This window comes from Triturus cristatus, chromosome 1_1 (genome assembly GCF_964204655.1).
Source record: "Triturus cristatus chromosome 1_1, aTriCri1.1, whole genome shotgun sequence".
Lineage (NCBI taxonomy): Eukaryota > Metazoa > Chordata > Amphibia > Caudata > Salamandridae > Triturus > Triturus cristatus.
This window is the reverse complement of record NC_140579.1, coordinates 848,907,170-848,925,239: the sequence shown is the minus strand read 5'-3', so window position 1 is coordinate 848,925,239 and position 18,070 is coordinate 848,907,170.

Below are 18,070 nucleotides of genomic sequence, written 5' to 3'. Positions count from 1 at the left end.
CGATACAACCACTCACACACCCACTCACTCACCCATACAGCCACTCACACATCAACTAACTTAACCAAACACCCACTCAAACAGCCACACACACACCCATATAAGTCACTCACACACCCAGCCACAAACCCCTGCAACCACTGACATAGCCATACAACCACTCGCATACTCACACACCCCTACAACCACTCACACAACCACTCACACACCCAGAAATCCACTCACAACCCCATTCACAGATCCATACAGTCACTTACATACCCACTGACGGACCAATACAGCCACTCATGCACCCACTGACAGATCCATACAGTCACTTACATACCCATACAGCCACTCAGACATCCACTCACACACTGATACAAGCAGGCACACAGCCACTCAGATGACATATGTTAGAAACAGAATCACTCAGAAGGACAGAAAGAATAGTCATTTAACTTATGCAGTAGCTTAGTATATATCTTTAAGTCTCAGAAACATTTACAAAACACTTACACTCACTGCTAAATTTGTATAGCTTTGTACGAGGGAAATCTGAGCCTAGCTAAAACGTCCCGGTAACCTTTGGTTTATGCATTGAATATATATATATATATATATATATATATATATATATATATATATATATATATATATATATATATATCTCCAAAACAACGCTCCTTCTGAATTGCTGCGACCCAAGGGAGCTGGCGCACACGCCGGCGGAGCACGCCGGAAATTAAATATTCCAAAAGTCAGATAACGTGCGCTCTCAGGAACAAAGTAGATCAACACAGATAGCGGAGAAACCACCCGTTTCTCCGCTATCTGTGTTGATCTACTTTGTTCCTGAGAGCGCACGTTATCTGACTTTTGGAATATATATATATATATATATATATATATATATATATATATATATATATATATATATATATATATATATATATATATATATATATATATAATTATCCACTCCGCTTCTCCCTAGTGCATCGTCGCACCAAACAGACAGGAACACGGACGCTTCAATCTGCTGTTGCCAGAATATTTATTTAATTTAACATGGTGCATACAAACGGTGCTGCCTCAGACACGTTTCGGACACTAGGCTGTGTCCTTGCTCACTTAACTAACGGGGAGGCTGAAAAGATATTTAAAGGCACAGGGATGGTGCTGGTACGTGACGTGAATCGTCATTTTCATAAACATAGAAACAATACTTAATCAGTATCGTTTTTTTTAAACACCACAGTATGGTAACCACCAGGTCATAGAATTACAAGATTTAACCATATTAATCCATAATATAAGAACGCTTGTGTACAATGCTTAACAATAGATGGTTGATGCAAATATGATCTTAATCCCATTGCTAATAAGCATATAAGTCTAATGCATAATGCTCGTCTGTTTTTTTAGTAGACCTATATTTTACAGGACACAATGTAAATTTCATCAAGTAAACATATTATGTCCAAAATAAATGGTATTGATGATGCACGAGCCTAATGCTTATGTGCAAAGAAACGCATTTGTGCAAAAAACGCTAATGATGTGCAAAAACAGCATTGAATAGGATAAAAACTGGTTCAAATACCAATAACGTACATGATGTTATAATATACATGTGCAAACAATGCTATACTCTAGTGCAGATAATGAAGTAAACGCTAAAATAGAATAGTATACCAGGTACAAATACCCTGTTGTGTATATATATATATATCTCACACCAACTTTCTGCCTGCCGATACTGGCAGTAAACTCAGGCACGGACTTCAGCAATCCCCAAAGAAAACTCCCAACAACTCCAATGTTGTGAGCAAAGCAGTGTCGATTTTTTTCTGGAATTATCCACAAATATGCAGGCATAGTGCCTGTCATGACGCGTTTCGCTCGCCAAAACGAGCTTGATCACATGATGCGCCACGTCAGCAGGGAACCAAATAAATAACAGAGTGTGCACTAATGGCTTTAAAAATAACAATGCCACGTGAATAAAAATAAACAACAGACTGGAAAACATATCTGATGGTCCCATCATAGTTGGAAAGTGAAAATAAAGAGCTACATGAGTAGTTAATGATCTCCAAAACAATAGTAAATGCATATTATAAACGAAACACAATTTAGCAGTCATCATAACCTGGCAGCAACTTGAATGTGCAAATCTGCAAAAAATGTACATTTCATCCTGGAAAGTGGCAATGCCTGAATACCTCAATGTAGTAATCAAGTCCATTCAGTAGTGATGATTTAAGTAGGTTTATTGAAGATGGTACAAGATCACAAGTAGATTAGATTAAGATAGTATAAAGACCAAGTCTAGATCAGATAAAGACCCCACCAGGAGCAGCCAGCAGGCAGCTCAGCCCCAGTCAACTGACATTACTCACTGGAGATTCCCAACATTCTGACTGCATCATCACATGAACATTCCACTGGTGGTAGACTGGCATTGCATCAACATTAGCAGGATATAACATATCTCCCTTTCTTTACCCAAAAAACAGAAAACTAGAAACATAAGAGAAAACCTGAAAATGTGACAGCAAAGTGATTATAGAAAACAAGGAGAACAACGATCATAGAATGTGACAGCATAGTGATTATAGAAAACAAGAAGAACAACGATCATAGAAAACAGTGTGAGAACAACCATGGAGAAAATAGTGAGAACAACCATGGAGAAAATAACCTGAAAGAAAATAAGAAACAGAGAAAACTCCAACATAGAAACCAACATAGAAAACAACGATAGAAACATCATCACATCTTGCAACGAGAAAAGAAACGAATAAGAAACTCTCCAAAAGACTGCCCCAATACATACCCACTGGCCAGAACAGGAATGTAAGAAGGCAGAAGAAGAATGAACCAACAAAACTTAGAGCTACAGGATGTGGAAAACACAAAGAAAGAAAACACGGTAAAACCTAGAAAATGCAGAATCCACAAAAAACACAAAAACTCAGAGGGAAACAGAAAAGAACATAGAAACAACAAAGAGAAAATACAAGAGTAATTCCCCTTCTAAACACCACCATCTTAAAGCAATAACAAAAATCGTAATGCAAAGATAACAGTGCAAAATAGCAAATAAGAAATAATATCAACAAAACATACTTAGCATTGAAAATTTGAAATGCATTCAAATAAAGTATAGACCTAAGCTAAGTATGTGAACTAAACTGGATGGGTAAGAACCCTTGACAAATCTCTACAAAATAGCGATGTGTTGTGCACAAAACTGGAAACACTCCCTACACTAAAATAAGTGTAAAGGCAAACATTGTGTGGGAAACCCCACCGTGCACCGTAGACGTAACTGTGTGAAAACAGCAGATACGACAGTGTTCAGGTCGGAACCCACACTTATGCAACCGGACTGAAACCCTTGCATGAGGATTGACAGTGTTTTGGATCGGAACCCACACTTATGCAACCGGACTAAAACCCTTGCATGAGGATTGACAGTGTTTTGAGTCGGAACCCACACTTATGCAACCGGACTGAAACCCTTGCATGAAAAATTGACAGAGTTTTGGGTCGGAACCCATAAAATTGACCGTGTATAGGTAGGAACCCATATACATAATGCAAAGATAATACACCCCTGCATAACTCCCAGGAGGGAGGTCGAATTGAATTGCACAATAGAGATGGAACTGACCCCCAAACAATACAGCTTAGAAACAGGACACGAAGCAAAACTGTACATCTTATGTATGTGTGTATAAACACTAGAGAATTGACAAAGTGAGACAGGAACCATTTTCGAATGCCGCCTGAGTGAAGAAACAGTATACAAGAATTTGAATTGAAACGGGCAATGTGCGGCAATGTGAAGTAAACAAATGTATAAACAAAGTAATTTCGAAACAAAAACATGCGTGCGTGATAATAGTGATAATACATGAAACTCGTAGACCAATATCACTAAAGTTAAACATGCCTTACTCATGACAAACAAGGTCACAACGCATTGTGTTAAGAGAAACTAACACTCCACCAAACTTCACAATAATAGTCTTGTCAGACATCAGCTGGAGATTGTAGAATCAAATGCTGCATAGCGTCTGTATGTAGACCGGTGACAAACTCGTAGACGTAACACCACCTGGTAATACCTGTACATAAGCCGGTTGACAAGCTGGAAGCAGGAAATGATTTTGCTCAAAATTCCCGTTGCTTCATGTTGAAAACGAATTTCCGTTGCTTCGTTTGAAGACGAAAATACATTATACGTCAAAGAGCGCAAAAACTTTATTAGTTGAACAAAGGTTGGCAGAATAATGGAGGGCACCGTCATCCGTGGATAAAAGGTAAATGCAATGCATAGATCCGCCAACATCAAGATGGCGGCACGTTCAGGAGACGCCGGCCGAGTGGCTCACGGCACGCTCTTGTTACAGAGTGACCGCCGGCAGCATTGAGACTCCGTAAGAAATGAAAACGTCATGGCGATCTGAAGCTGCTTCGTGCCACACCACGAGCCAGGTAAGATGCGCAAGCTCAATTGAAATTTGAAATGTAGAATGACGGTTGTACCAGGCGGCCTTATCGCAAAGGAAAAATGACAAATTTAGGAAATAGTACAATGTTCAGTTCAGAAAGATGACAAATCCACAATCGATCCGTGTGGCACTAAAACAGGATGTCTGCAAAGCGGCAAAGCAAATCCACAGGCCCAAAAGCAAACGAGTCAAAATACTATTACCAGCAGAAAGGTTTACTTTTCAACGTAGGGGACATCAAATGACTTTCAAATCATGCTCTTTTTTTTAAATTGAAACACACACGAAGGAGCTAGAATAAACAAAAACACCCACAGGTTACCTTAGTAAGGTAGCGATGAGACAGGCTGTAGGAACAGCACTACCGACCTTTATACTGTGGAGACTTGAGTTGCTAGAAAGTGGAATTAGAGCTTGAGATGCTGTGGGAACAGCAAGTGATTCTTTGAGTAGCATATGAAGTCTTTGTTTTGCTAGACCATGACCATGACATGAGTTCGTATCACTGGAAGGCACTGGTAGGCAAATTACCTTGTTGCATACATGTTGAAACGTTGTGATGCTGAGAGCAGGAAGCAGACAGGAACAGGTACATAGATTTGAAAACTCTCTGCGCTGTGTAATGTGGAACTGGCACATTGATTTGAAAACACACGTGCTGTGCTGACAGGAACTGGAGTTTTGAATTGAAAGTACAGCAAAAGACACAGCATAAGCTGGAAAGTAGATGCCCAAGACTGAAAGTAGACTTCACAGACGGTTTTCCTCACAGGAACAACTGGCAGATAACATTTCCCAGACGTTAGGCTTACCCTCACATGAAGGCGCAGCATCGATAGAAGACGTTGAAGATGTTGGCAGGCTTTCTCTCACTGAGGGCACAGCACTTGCGCAAACACAAAGGAACAACTGGCAGACTGGTAGTGGGCGACCGATGGGAGGTCACTGGTGGGGTCAAGATGCCAGTTGAGATATCTTGAGTTGAGTTGCTGGAGGTTAATGGCATAGTAAACATTTACATGCGTGCAGTATTCTCTGTAGGAATTGCACATATCAATTTATGTACTCAACAACGAAGGTATTCAAGCTCTGCACAATGTAAGCCTGACACTTTTCAAGCCTGCCAGCTCAGCCTCAGTCAACTGACATTACTCACTGGAGATTCCCAACATTCTGACTGCATCATCACATGAACATTCCACTGGTGGTAGACTGGCATTGCATCAACATTAGCAGGATATAACACTCAATTAATACAGTACACATAGAATCCATATATAGATGAATGTGCAAATACGCAAGACTTCAAAAATAGCTGATATGGAGCAAATATGCTACACAAATTTGTTGACGCTCTCAATGCAAAATGTGAATGCATGATTAAAAGGAAAATTCAATCTAGTAGTCATCATGACCTGATATAGATCGCAGTTCTGATGTGCAAATACGCAATGTACATTTCATCCTGGAAGGAGGCAATGCCTAAATACAATATTCAATGCCAGTGCATATAAGATCCAAGTATATAAGTATAATGAATGTGCAAATACGCAAAAGGTCTCAAAATGGCTGGTATAGTGCAAATATGCAACAAATGTGCAAAGATATGCATAAGTATAACCTATTATTGGAACCAGACATCACTGTAAAAATATACTAGAAACGCCAGTTTATATGCAAATATGCAATCCTCAGTTGAATAGCATTAGATTGTATAAATTAGGGCAGTGTACTTAAACAATATTATGCTTACACCTCGAAAACACATGGTAACGAACACTTGACCAATTCAAAAATGAACTAAAAAAAATGATATATATATATATATATATATATTTTTTTTTTACCACAAGGAGTTTGCCACTAGGTAGTTGCAGTTAGGAGTGTGTTTCCATAGGAAATGCATTTTTGTGTTGCTAATAACTGGTTCCGTTTGAGGAATCTACATGAAACTTTCCCAAAAAGTTTTGTTTTTTGACTAGTTTGTGGGGTGATCCGTCAAGCAATGGCTGAGAAAAAAGGGGGGACCCAAAATGCATTTCCCCATTCATTTTCCCATAGGAACTTTAGACACAGCTACAGCCTAAACTGCTGAACGGATTTACACCGAATTCGTCAGAAAGCTACATCTAGGTCCAGAAAGAGTGCTTTTGTGTTCTGGTGTAAATCGGCTAAGCAGCTTTTAAGCAAATAATGCTCAAAATCTTTGTATATCTGGGGACGCGGAGCCTCAGTGTATCAGGATATATCTCAAGCTGAGATCTGATTGGCTGCCACTGACTCAACCTTGAAGTGGTGGTAGCCATATTTGGACTCAGGACTCAGTGGGCAGGGAAGGAATACCCTGACCCCCTAGGCCTGTTGGTGGGGTATGTGACAGACCCCGCCTGGGGCCAAAAATGTTTTTTTTGCAGTGAATATGTGGCAAATATTTTTTAAAACAAGTGCGGCTCCTGCAATTGTTTTTAAAAAATCCTCTGGAGTTGTGCAGGGGTTGAGGGGGAAGAGGGGTTTCTTTTTTTAGGAAGGGGCGCGTGTGGCCCCCCCTTCCCATGCCAATTTCGGACCCAGGGATCCAATCTCCCAGGGTCCAATCCCCAAGCCAATTTTTGAGGGGCAAGCAGCACACCTCCCCAACCTAAATTTGGCCCTGGGGACCCCATTCCCAGGGTCCTGGCTTCTTTTTCAGGGGGAAGAGGACACGTGATCCCTCTCTTTGGGCTACGTTTGGCTTCTGGGACCCCATTCCCTGAGGCCTGACTAATTTTTAAGAGGAGAGGAGCTCCCCTACCCAAATTGTAAAAGGCCCCAAGGACCCCATTCCCCCAGGCCATGAAAGTAAGTAAAAGGGATGATGGGCATTGTGGCTCCCCTCTGTGAGCCTTCTATGGCCCTGGGACCCCATCCCCTTGGGCTTGTTCACATGCTATGTTCAGGGGAGCCCAACCCCAGGGCTTAGCGGTTTCTCTGCTCCCAGCCGGCAGGAGCTTTGAAAATGTTCCCGCCGGCTGGTAGCAGACTTTGATCTGTTTTCCTGCATGCAATGATGCAGGCAGAGAAACAGATCATCATATTGCTCCCGCTCGGAGAGAGCCAAATTAGTACCTGCTCCCTCTAGGCGGGAACAATGCCAGCTCCCACTGCATTCAGTGAGCCGAATGGGGCCATGGGGTCTTGGGGATCCTCCCGTGGCCCCCAATGAGTGTAAGGTGGGTGCCATTGGTGATCACCGGGTCACACACCTTTAAGAAGTGTGGGTCCCAGGGAATGGGGTCCCTGGAACAGATACCAGCTGGACAGGCCCCCTCCCCTTAATTGTTTGTAATGGCCCTGGGGATGAGGTCCCCAGGGCCTAACAAGGCTCATGGAGGGGACCATGTGACTCTCTCCCCATTTATTAAAATAAATTACCCTGGGGGGATAAAAAAAGCTCAGTGAGTGGGCCATGCAGCCCCGCCTCTTTAATTTAATTTAAACAAAACTGCCCTGAGGAATGGGTACCCAGGGCCTTAAAAGGTTCAGATGGGGGACTGCATGACCCCCTCCCCTTAATGTTTAGTAATGGCCCTGGGTAATGGGGACCCGAGGGCCTAACAAGGCTCGGGCGCGGGTCCATGTGGCCCATTGCCCCTTTTATAACAAAAATGGCACTGGGGGATGGGGTTCCCAAGGCTTAAAAAGGCTACTGGGGGGGGCAGCGTGGCCTCCTCCCCTTTATTTTAAGTAGTGGCTGTTGGACCCGGCCTCGTGGCGTGGTCTTAACCCTCTTGGTTTGTGCTCGTCCCCCCCGCACCGGCCTACACGGGCCGCCCTTTCAGGCCACCAGGGACCTCTCCTCCCTTCGAGGTCCCCCTTGGATTGTATCCATTTGCCTACACCCGCCTCAGCGGCCCCCTTTTCCAGGCCGCACAGGAACCCCTCATCTCTTCGGGGTTCCCCCATGCTTGCTCCACGCACCAGCCCACGCAACCCGGCTCCCCCCGGCCTTGGCCCCAGCGAAGCCCCGACATCGAGGCACCAAGATCTGGCCAGGGGGCACCACGTGGCCACTTCAACTCTCCCGGAGGAGGAGAGTTTCGATGGGACCCCCACCGTCCACCCCACACCTAGGTGCGACCGTCCTCCGGCCTCCCCGGGCCTGCGCCTCCCCCGCTGGGCGTCTGGCCTCTCCCAGCCCGGCCTCTCCGCCCCCCCCAGGCACGAGGGTCCGGACATCAAAGAGCTCCAGACCTATATCTGGGGCAACCCCACAAGGGAACGGCAGTTGTATCCCAGAGTCAAGAGCCCTGCTGATGGAATCGCGGCTGACCCTACGGAGAAGAACTCTTGCTTGACCCTATACCACGAGCCCAGCTGACTGCGTCGCGGCTCCACCTTATTGAGACAAGGAACCTCACGGAACATCGGGGCCCTGCTGACGCCGTCGCGGCCCAACCTCGCTGAAGCCTCCCCCAGAGCCCTGCTGATGTCGTCGCGGCTCGAGCTGAACTGAACCACCTGAAGAGCCCTGCTGACCTAGTCGCGGCTCAAGCTCCACGAACTGATCACCAGAGCCCTGCTGACGCCGTCGCGGCTCGACCACTCCGGGACGCGGAGTCCCTCCAGCTTGAGGAACAAGAACTGGGCCTAAGGTACCCTCGTACCCCGCTACTACCAAAGACTGTCCCGCTACCCCGTCCCTACCAAAGACTCTGAGACTCTTGCGGATCCCTCGATCCCCCCCTTGTATATATCGATAACCGTAACCTCCTAAATGCTGATAAAGAATTGCTCCTCGTAATAAACAGCCTCGAGTCCTGTGTGGTGGTGTTACTGTGCTGGTACAGTATAGGAGAAGGACCTCTCCTAGGAGGCTTCTCAGCAGCGCTCGGCTACTTCGTACAGTGTGGGGGCCCCCCTGGGTGGTCTCTCCGACTCCCCCGGGGTCCACCTTCCAACATTTGGTGGCAGCGGTGGGATCCGAGCCGAACGCAGAGCGTACAAGCAAGTAACCCACTCGCTATCCATCCAGACGAACAGAGACCATGGAGTTCCAACCAGAACGATTGGAAGAGTACACACACAAAGTGTTAAAACAGTTCTGCAAGGACAAGGGCATTGCGACCACCGGCCTAGGTACCAAGGAAGAGATGCAGGAAGCCCTGAGAACCTGGATAGAGTCCGAGGCGGGTCCCTCCCAGAGCGAAGGTCCCCTGCCCCTGAATGCAGCCACGCCACCAGCCCCGACCCCCGCGAACGGGGGGAGAAACAGCCTGGAAACCGGCCTCTCCGCGGAAGAAATACGAGAGCGGGAGAAGGTCCGGACCCATGAGCTAGAGCTCGCACGACTTCGGCTGGACGACGAACTCTTGCTGGCCGAAAAGAAATTGGCCATAGAACAGCTACGGCTACAAGAGGAGATAGAGGAGAAGAAGCGGCATCGAGAGCTGGAGGAGAAAAGGCTGACCCTCGAACACGAGCGGGGCCTCAAAGAACTCGAGCTCAAGGCCCAGAAGGGGGAGACCGGCACCCCCAGCAATAGAGACGCTCTGCCGCCCACCGAGGCCAAGGTCCATATTCCCAAAGATGTCGTCAAGGAGTACTATCAAAACGACGACATCCAGCAGTGGTTTAAGGCGTACGAGGTGGCCATGACCTCCCATCGGGTACCCCGGAAGGATTGGGGTGCCGGCCTATGGGGTCGGTTCCTTAGCGAGGGCCGAGACACCCTACTCCAGCTGCCGGAAGAAGTGATGACCTCGTACGACCATATGAAGAAGGCCCTGCTCACCCGCTATGGACTAACCGCGGAAATGTACCGCCAGCGGTTCAGAGACTGCAAGAAAATCCCCGGTACCACGTGGGTAGAGTATGTTGACTTTTTCAGCAGGGCCCTAGAAGGTTGGATCAAGGGGAGCAAGGTCGCCACCTACGGGCAGCTGGTCGACCTCATTATTTGGGAACACCTCTCCAACAACTGCTTCGTGGAGCTAAGACAACACCTCCTCGACAGCAAGCTGACCGAGCCGCGGAAGCTTGCCGCCGAGGCCGATCGATGGGTCAACACCCGAGTCCCCCGGAGCTCGATGGGGGAGTACCAACGAAACCCCACCGGACCCCCCCCGCCAGCGCGGCGGGGGAGGAGGGTCGAACAGGAGTCGGGACATCCCAGCCGGGCCGCCCCGGAGTCCGCCGCGAGGGCCGCCTCAGCAACACACCTCCCCGAGCCTAGCCCGAAGAGGGACGGCGCCAGCCAAAGCCGGACCCCGGCCCACGATAACCTGCTACGGCTGCCAACAAACAGGACACTATGCCAGCGACCCTGCCTGCCCCATGAACCGACGAAGTGGGACCAGCGGGCCCCCGCCCCGACAACTAGTGGCTGCCGCCCTGCGAGAAGGGGAGGAAGAGGAAGAACCCCTCAGCGGGGGGTCCACTGAGTGGGAGCCGGCGGCTATGTCCCTGGTCTGCCTGGGCAGCCGAGAAATGGTGCCCCGAACCCCCATCCCGAGCAACACCCAGAAGTACCAACAGTGGGTCACTATCAATGGACGACAGGCCGAAGCCCTCCGTGACACCGGAGCCAGTGTCACCGCTGTCCGCTGCCACCTGGTGGCCCCCGAACAGATCCTGCCAAATGTGCTATGCCCCGTCCGGACGGCCGACAACAGCGAGAGCATGTGCCAGATTGCACAGATTCCCTTCGAATGGGGAGGGGTGACGGGCATACTGAAGGTGACTGTCCGCGACGACGCTCCGGTGGACTGCCTCCTGGGGAACGACCTCGAGAGTTCCCCCTGGGCTCAAGTGGAGCGGCGAGAGCATCTCCGAATGCTAGGACTACCCGAATGGGCCTGCGCCACCACCCGGTCCATGGCCGCCCAGGCTCCCCGTTCGTCCATGGCCGCCGACACCGTCGAGCCCGAGGGGCCCGTGCCACCGCCTGCCTCCAGCGAGGAAGAAGCAGACACCGATGCCAGATCCACGGTGCCCCCCCGGACGAGATCGCCTCTCTCGGCACACTCCCGGAACTTGCCCAATGGCGCCACGACGGGGGCCCCACCAGAGAACAGTTCTTGCAGGAACAGAAGACCTGCCCCTCCCTTGAAGGAGTCCGGCAACAAGCGGCCTCACAGGCCAACGGTGACCAGACCGGAACCCACTGGGTCTATTGGGCTGAAGGACTACAGTACAGCGAGCAGAAGATTGCCGAACTAGGGGCCAGTCGAGTGCTGGTGGTCCCCCTCCGGTTTCTGGAGTTCCTCCTTAACCTGGCACATGATGTGCCCCTCGCTGGGCACCTGGGGCAGGACAAAACCTACAGCCGCCTGGTGACCCACTTCTACTGGCCCCGGATGCGGAGGGACGTGGACAACCACTGCCGGTCCTGCCAGACCTGCCAAGCCAGCGGCAAGATGGGGGGACGGGTCAAAGCCCCTCTCCAGCCCTTCCCAGCAGTCAACACCCCCTTCGAATGGGTCTGAATAGACATCGTAGGGCCCCTGGACCCCCAGACCGCCCTGGGTCACCGCTTCATCCTGGTGCTCGTAGACCAGGCAACCAGGTACCCTGAGGCCATCCCGCTTCGAACTGTGACCGCCCCCGTAGTGGGCCGGGCCTTAATGGGGATCTTCTCAAGAGTGGGGTTCCCCCGAGAAGTGGTGAGCGACCGAGGTACGAACTTCATCTCTAAATACATGCGTTCCCTGTGGCAGCAGTGCGGGGTCACGTACAAGTTCACCACCCCATACCACCCTCAGGGGAACGGACTGGTCGAGCGGTTCAACAGAACCTTAAAAGGCATGATCAAGGGCCTGGAAGAGCCCCTACGGCGGAGATGGGATGTCCTGCTGCCATGCCTCCTGTTTGCCTATCGGGAGGTCCCGCAGAAGTCCCTGGGGTTCAGCCCTTTCGAATTGTTGTACGGGCATCCCGTCCGAGGACCCCTCAGCCTGGTCAAGGAAGGCTGGGAGACGAAGCCCCGAGATGCCCCTCCCGACGTCTAAAGATACCTCCTGACCCTCCGCAACCAGACACGAAGGTTCCGAGCCCTGGCCGAAACCAACCTCGAGGCCAGCCAAGAGGACATGAAAAGATGGTACGATCAAAACGCCTCTACCATCGAGTTTGAGCCGGGCCAGCAGGTCTGGGTCATGTCACCGGTTGACCCCTGCGCCCTCCAGGACAAATGGACCGGGCCCTTCAAGGTGGTGGAAAAGAAGAGCCCTGTCACCTACCTGATCGACATGGAGTCTCCCCGGAACCCCCTCCGGGTTCTGCACGCTAACCGGCTCAAACCCCACTTTGCCCGGACTGAACTAAGCCTACTGCTAGCGACCGACGACGGGGGCGAAGGCGACTCCGAGCCCCTACCCGACCTCCTGCGGACCAGCGACCACGACGGGACCATCGAAGGTGTCCAACTCGCCCCCTCCCTGACCCCGGAACAGCACCACGACTGTCAGCAACTGTTGCAGCCCTTTGCGGCCCTCTTCTCCCTCACTCCGGGGGTGACTCCATGGTGTGTCCACGACGTCGACACTGGGGACAGTCCCCCCGTGCGACACAGAGCCTACAGAGTACCCGACCGGGTGCGGGCCTGCATCCAGGCTGAGGTGGCGAAGATGCTGGCCCTCGGGGTCATCGAGCCCTCCGACAGCCCGTGGGCCAGTCCCGTCGTCCTGGTACCCAAAGCCGCCGCACCAGGCACCCCCCCGGAGCTACGATTTTGTGTGGACTACCGGGCCCTGAACACCGTTACCAAGACCGATGCCCATCCTCTTCCCCGGGCCGACGAGCTCATCGACCGCTTAGGGGCAGCCCGCTACCTGAGCACTTTTGACCTCACCGCCGGGTACTGGCAGATCCAGCTCACCCCCGGTGCCCAAGAAAGATCCGCTTTCTCCACCCCTGACGGGCACTACCACTTTCGGGTGATGCCCTTCGGCATGAAGAACGCCCCGGCCACCTTCCAGAGACTAGTGAACAAGGTCCTGGCCGGGCTAGAGGCCTTCAGCGTGGCTTATTTGGATGACATTGCCGTATACAGCAGCCACTGGGCTGAGCACCTGGGACACCTCAAAGCAGTCCTGACCGCCCTCCAAAGGGCCGGGCTCACGATCAAGGCCAGCAAATGCCAGATAGGCCAAGGATCGGTGACCTATCTGGGCCATCAAGTAGGGAGCGGCCAGGTGGCTCCCCTCCAACCGAAAGTTGATGCCATCCAGGCGTGGGAACCCCCCACCACCCAGACAGCTGTCCGGGCCTTTCTGGGCCTCACCGGGTACTACCGGCGATTTATCAGAGACTATGGGAGCATTGTCGGCCCCCTCACAGAGCTCACGTCAAAAAAAGCAGCCCAAGAAGGTACACTGGACCCCAAGCTGCCAGGCGGCCTTCGAGGCCCTCAAAACGGCAATGTGCACGGCCCCCGTGCTACAGGCCCCGGACTACAGCAAGGAGTTCGTGGTGCAGACGGACGCCTCCGAATATGGAATTGGGGCCGTCCTGTCCCAGGTAGATTCGGAGGGACTCGACAGACCCGTGGCCTTCATCAGCCGACGGCTGCTGCCCCGGGAGCAGCGGTGGAGCACCTTCGAGCGGGAGGCCTTCGCTGTAGTGTGGGCCCTCAAAAAGCTCCGGCCCTATCTCTTCGGCACCCACTTCCGGGTCCAGACCGACCACCGGCCCTTGCGGTGGTTAATGCAAATGAGGGGCGAGAACCCCAAGATGCTGCGATGGTCCATCTCGCTGCAAGGGATGGACTTCTCTGTTGAACACCGGCCCGGCAGTGACCACGCCAACGCCGACGGCCTGTCCTGCTTCTTCCGCCTCGACGAGGAGAACCCCCAAGGAAATGGGTGACTCTCCCTGCCTTCGGCTGGGGGGGACGCCTGTTGGACCCGGCCTGGTGGCGTGGTCTTAACCCTCTTGGTTTGTGCTCGTCCCCCCCGCACCGGCCTACACGGGCCGCCCTTTCAGGCCACCAGGGACCTCTCCTCCCTTCGAGGTCCCCCTTGGATTGTATCCATTTGCCTACACCCGCCTCAGCGGCCCCCTTTTCCAGGCCGCACAGGAACCCCTCATCTCTTCGGGGTTCCCCCCATGCTTGCTCCACGCACCAGCCCACGCAACCCGGCTCCCCCCGGCCTCGGCCCCAGCGAAGCCCCGACATCGAGGCACCAAGATCTGGCCAGGGGGCACCACGTGGCCACCTCAACTCTCCCGGAGGAGGAGAGTTTCGATGGGACCCCCACCGTCCCCCCCACACCTAGGTGCGACCGTCCTCCGGCCTCCCCGGGCCTGGCGCCCCCCCGCTGGGCGTCTGGCCTCTCCCAGCCCGGCCTCTCCGCCCCCCCAGGCACGAGGGTCCGGACATCAAAGAGCTCCAGACCTATATCTGGGGCAACCCCACAAGGGAACGGCAGTTGTATCCCGGAGTCAAGAGCCCTGCTGATGGAATCGCGGCTGACCCTACGGAGAAGAACTCTTGCTTGACCCTATACCACGAGCCCAGCTGACTGTGTCGCGGCTCCACCTTATTGAGACAAGGAACCTCACGGAACATCGGGGCCCTGCTGACGCCGTCGCGGCCCAACCTCGCTGAAGCCTCCCCCAGAGCCCTGCTGACGTCGTCGCGGCTCGAGCTGAACTGAACCACCTGAAGAGCCCTGCTGACCTAGTCGCGGCTCAAGCTCCACGAACTGATCACCAGAGCCCTGCTGACGCCGTCGCGGCTCGACCACTCCGGGACGCGGAGTCCCTCCAGCTTGAGGAACAAGAACTGGGCCTAAGGTACCCTCGTACCCCGCTACTACCAAAGACTGTCCCGCTACCCCGTCCCTACCAAAGACTCTGAGACTCTTGCGGATCCCTCGATCCCCCCCTTGTATATATCGATAACCGTAACCTCCTAAATGCTGATAAAGAATTGCTCCTCGTGATAAACAGCCTCGAGTCCTGTGTGGTGGTGTTACTGTGCTGGTACGGTATAGGAGAAGGACCTCTCCTAGGAGGCTTCTCAGCAGCGCTCGGCTACTTCGTACAGTGTGGGGGACCCCCTGGGTGGTCTCTCCGACTCCCCCCGCGGTCCACCTTCCAACAGTGGCCCTGAGGGATGGGGTTCCCAGGGCCTAATACATCTCCGGGAGGAGGTCCACATGTCCTCCCTTTTCTTGAATTAAAATAACTGGCCTGGGGGATGGGTCCCCTAGGGCCTAATAAGGCTCAGTGAGGGGAGCCACGTGGGCCCCCTCCCCTTTAAAATATATATGGCCCAGGGGACTGGGGTCCCTAGGGCCATAATAAGTTCAGGAAAGGGGTGCCACTTGGCCCACATCCCCTTTAAAAAAAAGGCCCTGGGGCATGGGGTCCCCAGGGCCAGTCCCTGTGGCCAACTGCCCACCGCGTACGGGCAAAAGCCACGTGAAGTGTGGGGTTGGTGGCTTGTGGGGGGGTTGGCCACTGTCGCCAACGTCCCTCAGGGCACGGCTAAAGGCTGTGCACATCATTGGGTTGCCTGCATGTGGGGAGTTGGCTGCAGGCCCTCTGGCCATCCCCCACCGTGTATGACTGATGTCTCTGCGCCGTGTGTGGTTGGCTGCCTTTAAATGTGTTGGCTACAGGGCATGGCCACAGGCCTGGCCTTGTGCCCAAACCCCCCCACTGCGCATGACCAAAGGCATGCTCAGCATGGGGTTGGCTGCATGTGAGGAATTGGCTGCAGGGCATGGCTGCAGGTGAGGCCTGGGAGCCAACCCTAACCATGCACAGCTGAAGTACGTGCGCGGCTAGGTTTGGATTTACGTATGGGAATTAAATATTACTTTACGTTAAAAAAAACTAGTTCTTCACTGAAAAAAACAAAGGTTAAAGTATCATTATAGTTAGGTGAATTGTTCAGTAACAATGTAACGTTTCAAACTCTAAAAAACACAGAAATTCCCCAGTTATAGCTATCTCAAGTAATTATAACTCATGCCCTAAGCTTACTATAACTGACCCTCGCCAAGCACTGCTGATTACCCCACATATTACATCACTCATGACATCTTCTATGACATTATTGATAATATCACTGCAACATTTTCAGTGAAATTATTGATGAGAAAACTGTGCATGGATGGGGCGCGAGTTATAGTTACGTTAGGGCTCCGGTTATAGTTATTTGAGATAACTATAACTAGTTAATTTCTGTTGTTTTTAGAGCTTAAAATGTTACGTTACATTGTTACTGAACATTAAACCAAACTATAATGTCCCTTTAACCTTTACTTTTTTAGTGACTATATATATATATATATATATATATATATATATATCTATCTATCTATATTACCTACTGGCGGTCGCCAGTAGGTAGTTATAGTTAGGACCACGTTTCCATAGGAAAACCTCAACATTCTATTTTGAATAACTTTGGCGCCGGTCGACGAATCCTCGCGAATTTCTCAAAATAGGTGGGGCGCTACGCTCCGCTCCTACCCTGAAAGTCTCGGTGGGATCCGTCAAGCGGGGGCTGAGATAAAAGGGGGTCCCAAAACGCGTTTTTCCCATGCATTTTTCCATAGGACCTTTAGAACGAGCTACAGCCCGAACGGCTGAACAGAATTACTCAAAATTTGGCAGAGAGGTAGTCCCTAGGTCAAGGAAGTGCCTTTTGTAGGTTTGGTGTAAATCTGTTCAGTAGATTCTGAGAAAATAGCCTTTAAATCAATATATATATCTGAGCCCGCTTACGGTACGCTTACCGTACGCTTACGGTAAGCGTACGGCGGCGTGCGCGAGCGCGATTCTGATTGGCTGTTAGATCTTAGTAAACATTCGAATCGGCCGAAACCAGGAAGCGGCGGCCGCCATTTTGTGTATTTCACTCTGAAAAAAAAGAGTGAAAACAAGGAAAGGGGGCAATGAGGAGAGTTACAGACCCCCTAACATTTGTAAGGGGGTCAAAGAAGGACAGAAAAGTACAAAAAAAACATTTATTGATTTTAAAAAAAATCACGGGGTACGCGTACGGTAAGCTTACGGTAAGCGTACGGTAAAAAAAATAAAAATAGATAAATGAAAAGCAGATTTAAGAGTTTAGAAATTAGGGAGCTCTAAAAAGAGCTGTTGTGTTTATGAAGTCATTTTTTTAGTGGTACCTACAAGTAAGTACCGATGCAGAGTCTAAGGTTCAAGAGGAAGACTCTGTTCCCTTCATCATTGAAGTGCACACCATCTCCTCTATAAATGTCTTGCATGTCATAACGCAAGTTGTTGTGGTAAATGGCACCCATACCATAGTCACGGAGGAAAGCAGAAACAGATTTGTTGACGTGCTTTCTTGCTTTGTCAATCTGTGGACAGAAATGATTGGACCAGTTCCATTTTTGCCTTTGGCATATGTTGGAAAACACAAAGGCAGTTTTAGGGAAAAGTGTAAACAGTTGTGCAAAGGTGTCCTTCATAAGCATTTCCAGACCTACCCCAGTCAAAGTGCCTAGGTCATTGCCACCACAGTGCACTATTATGAGGTCAGGGTGTTGGATTTGAATGAAGGATTTCACCAGTGGCATCAATTGGTGCCACTTTAACCCTCTCTG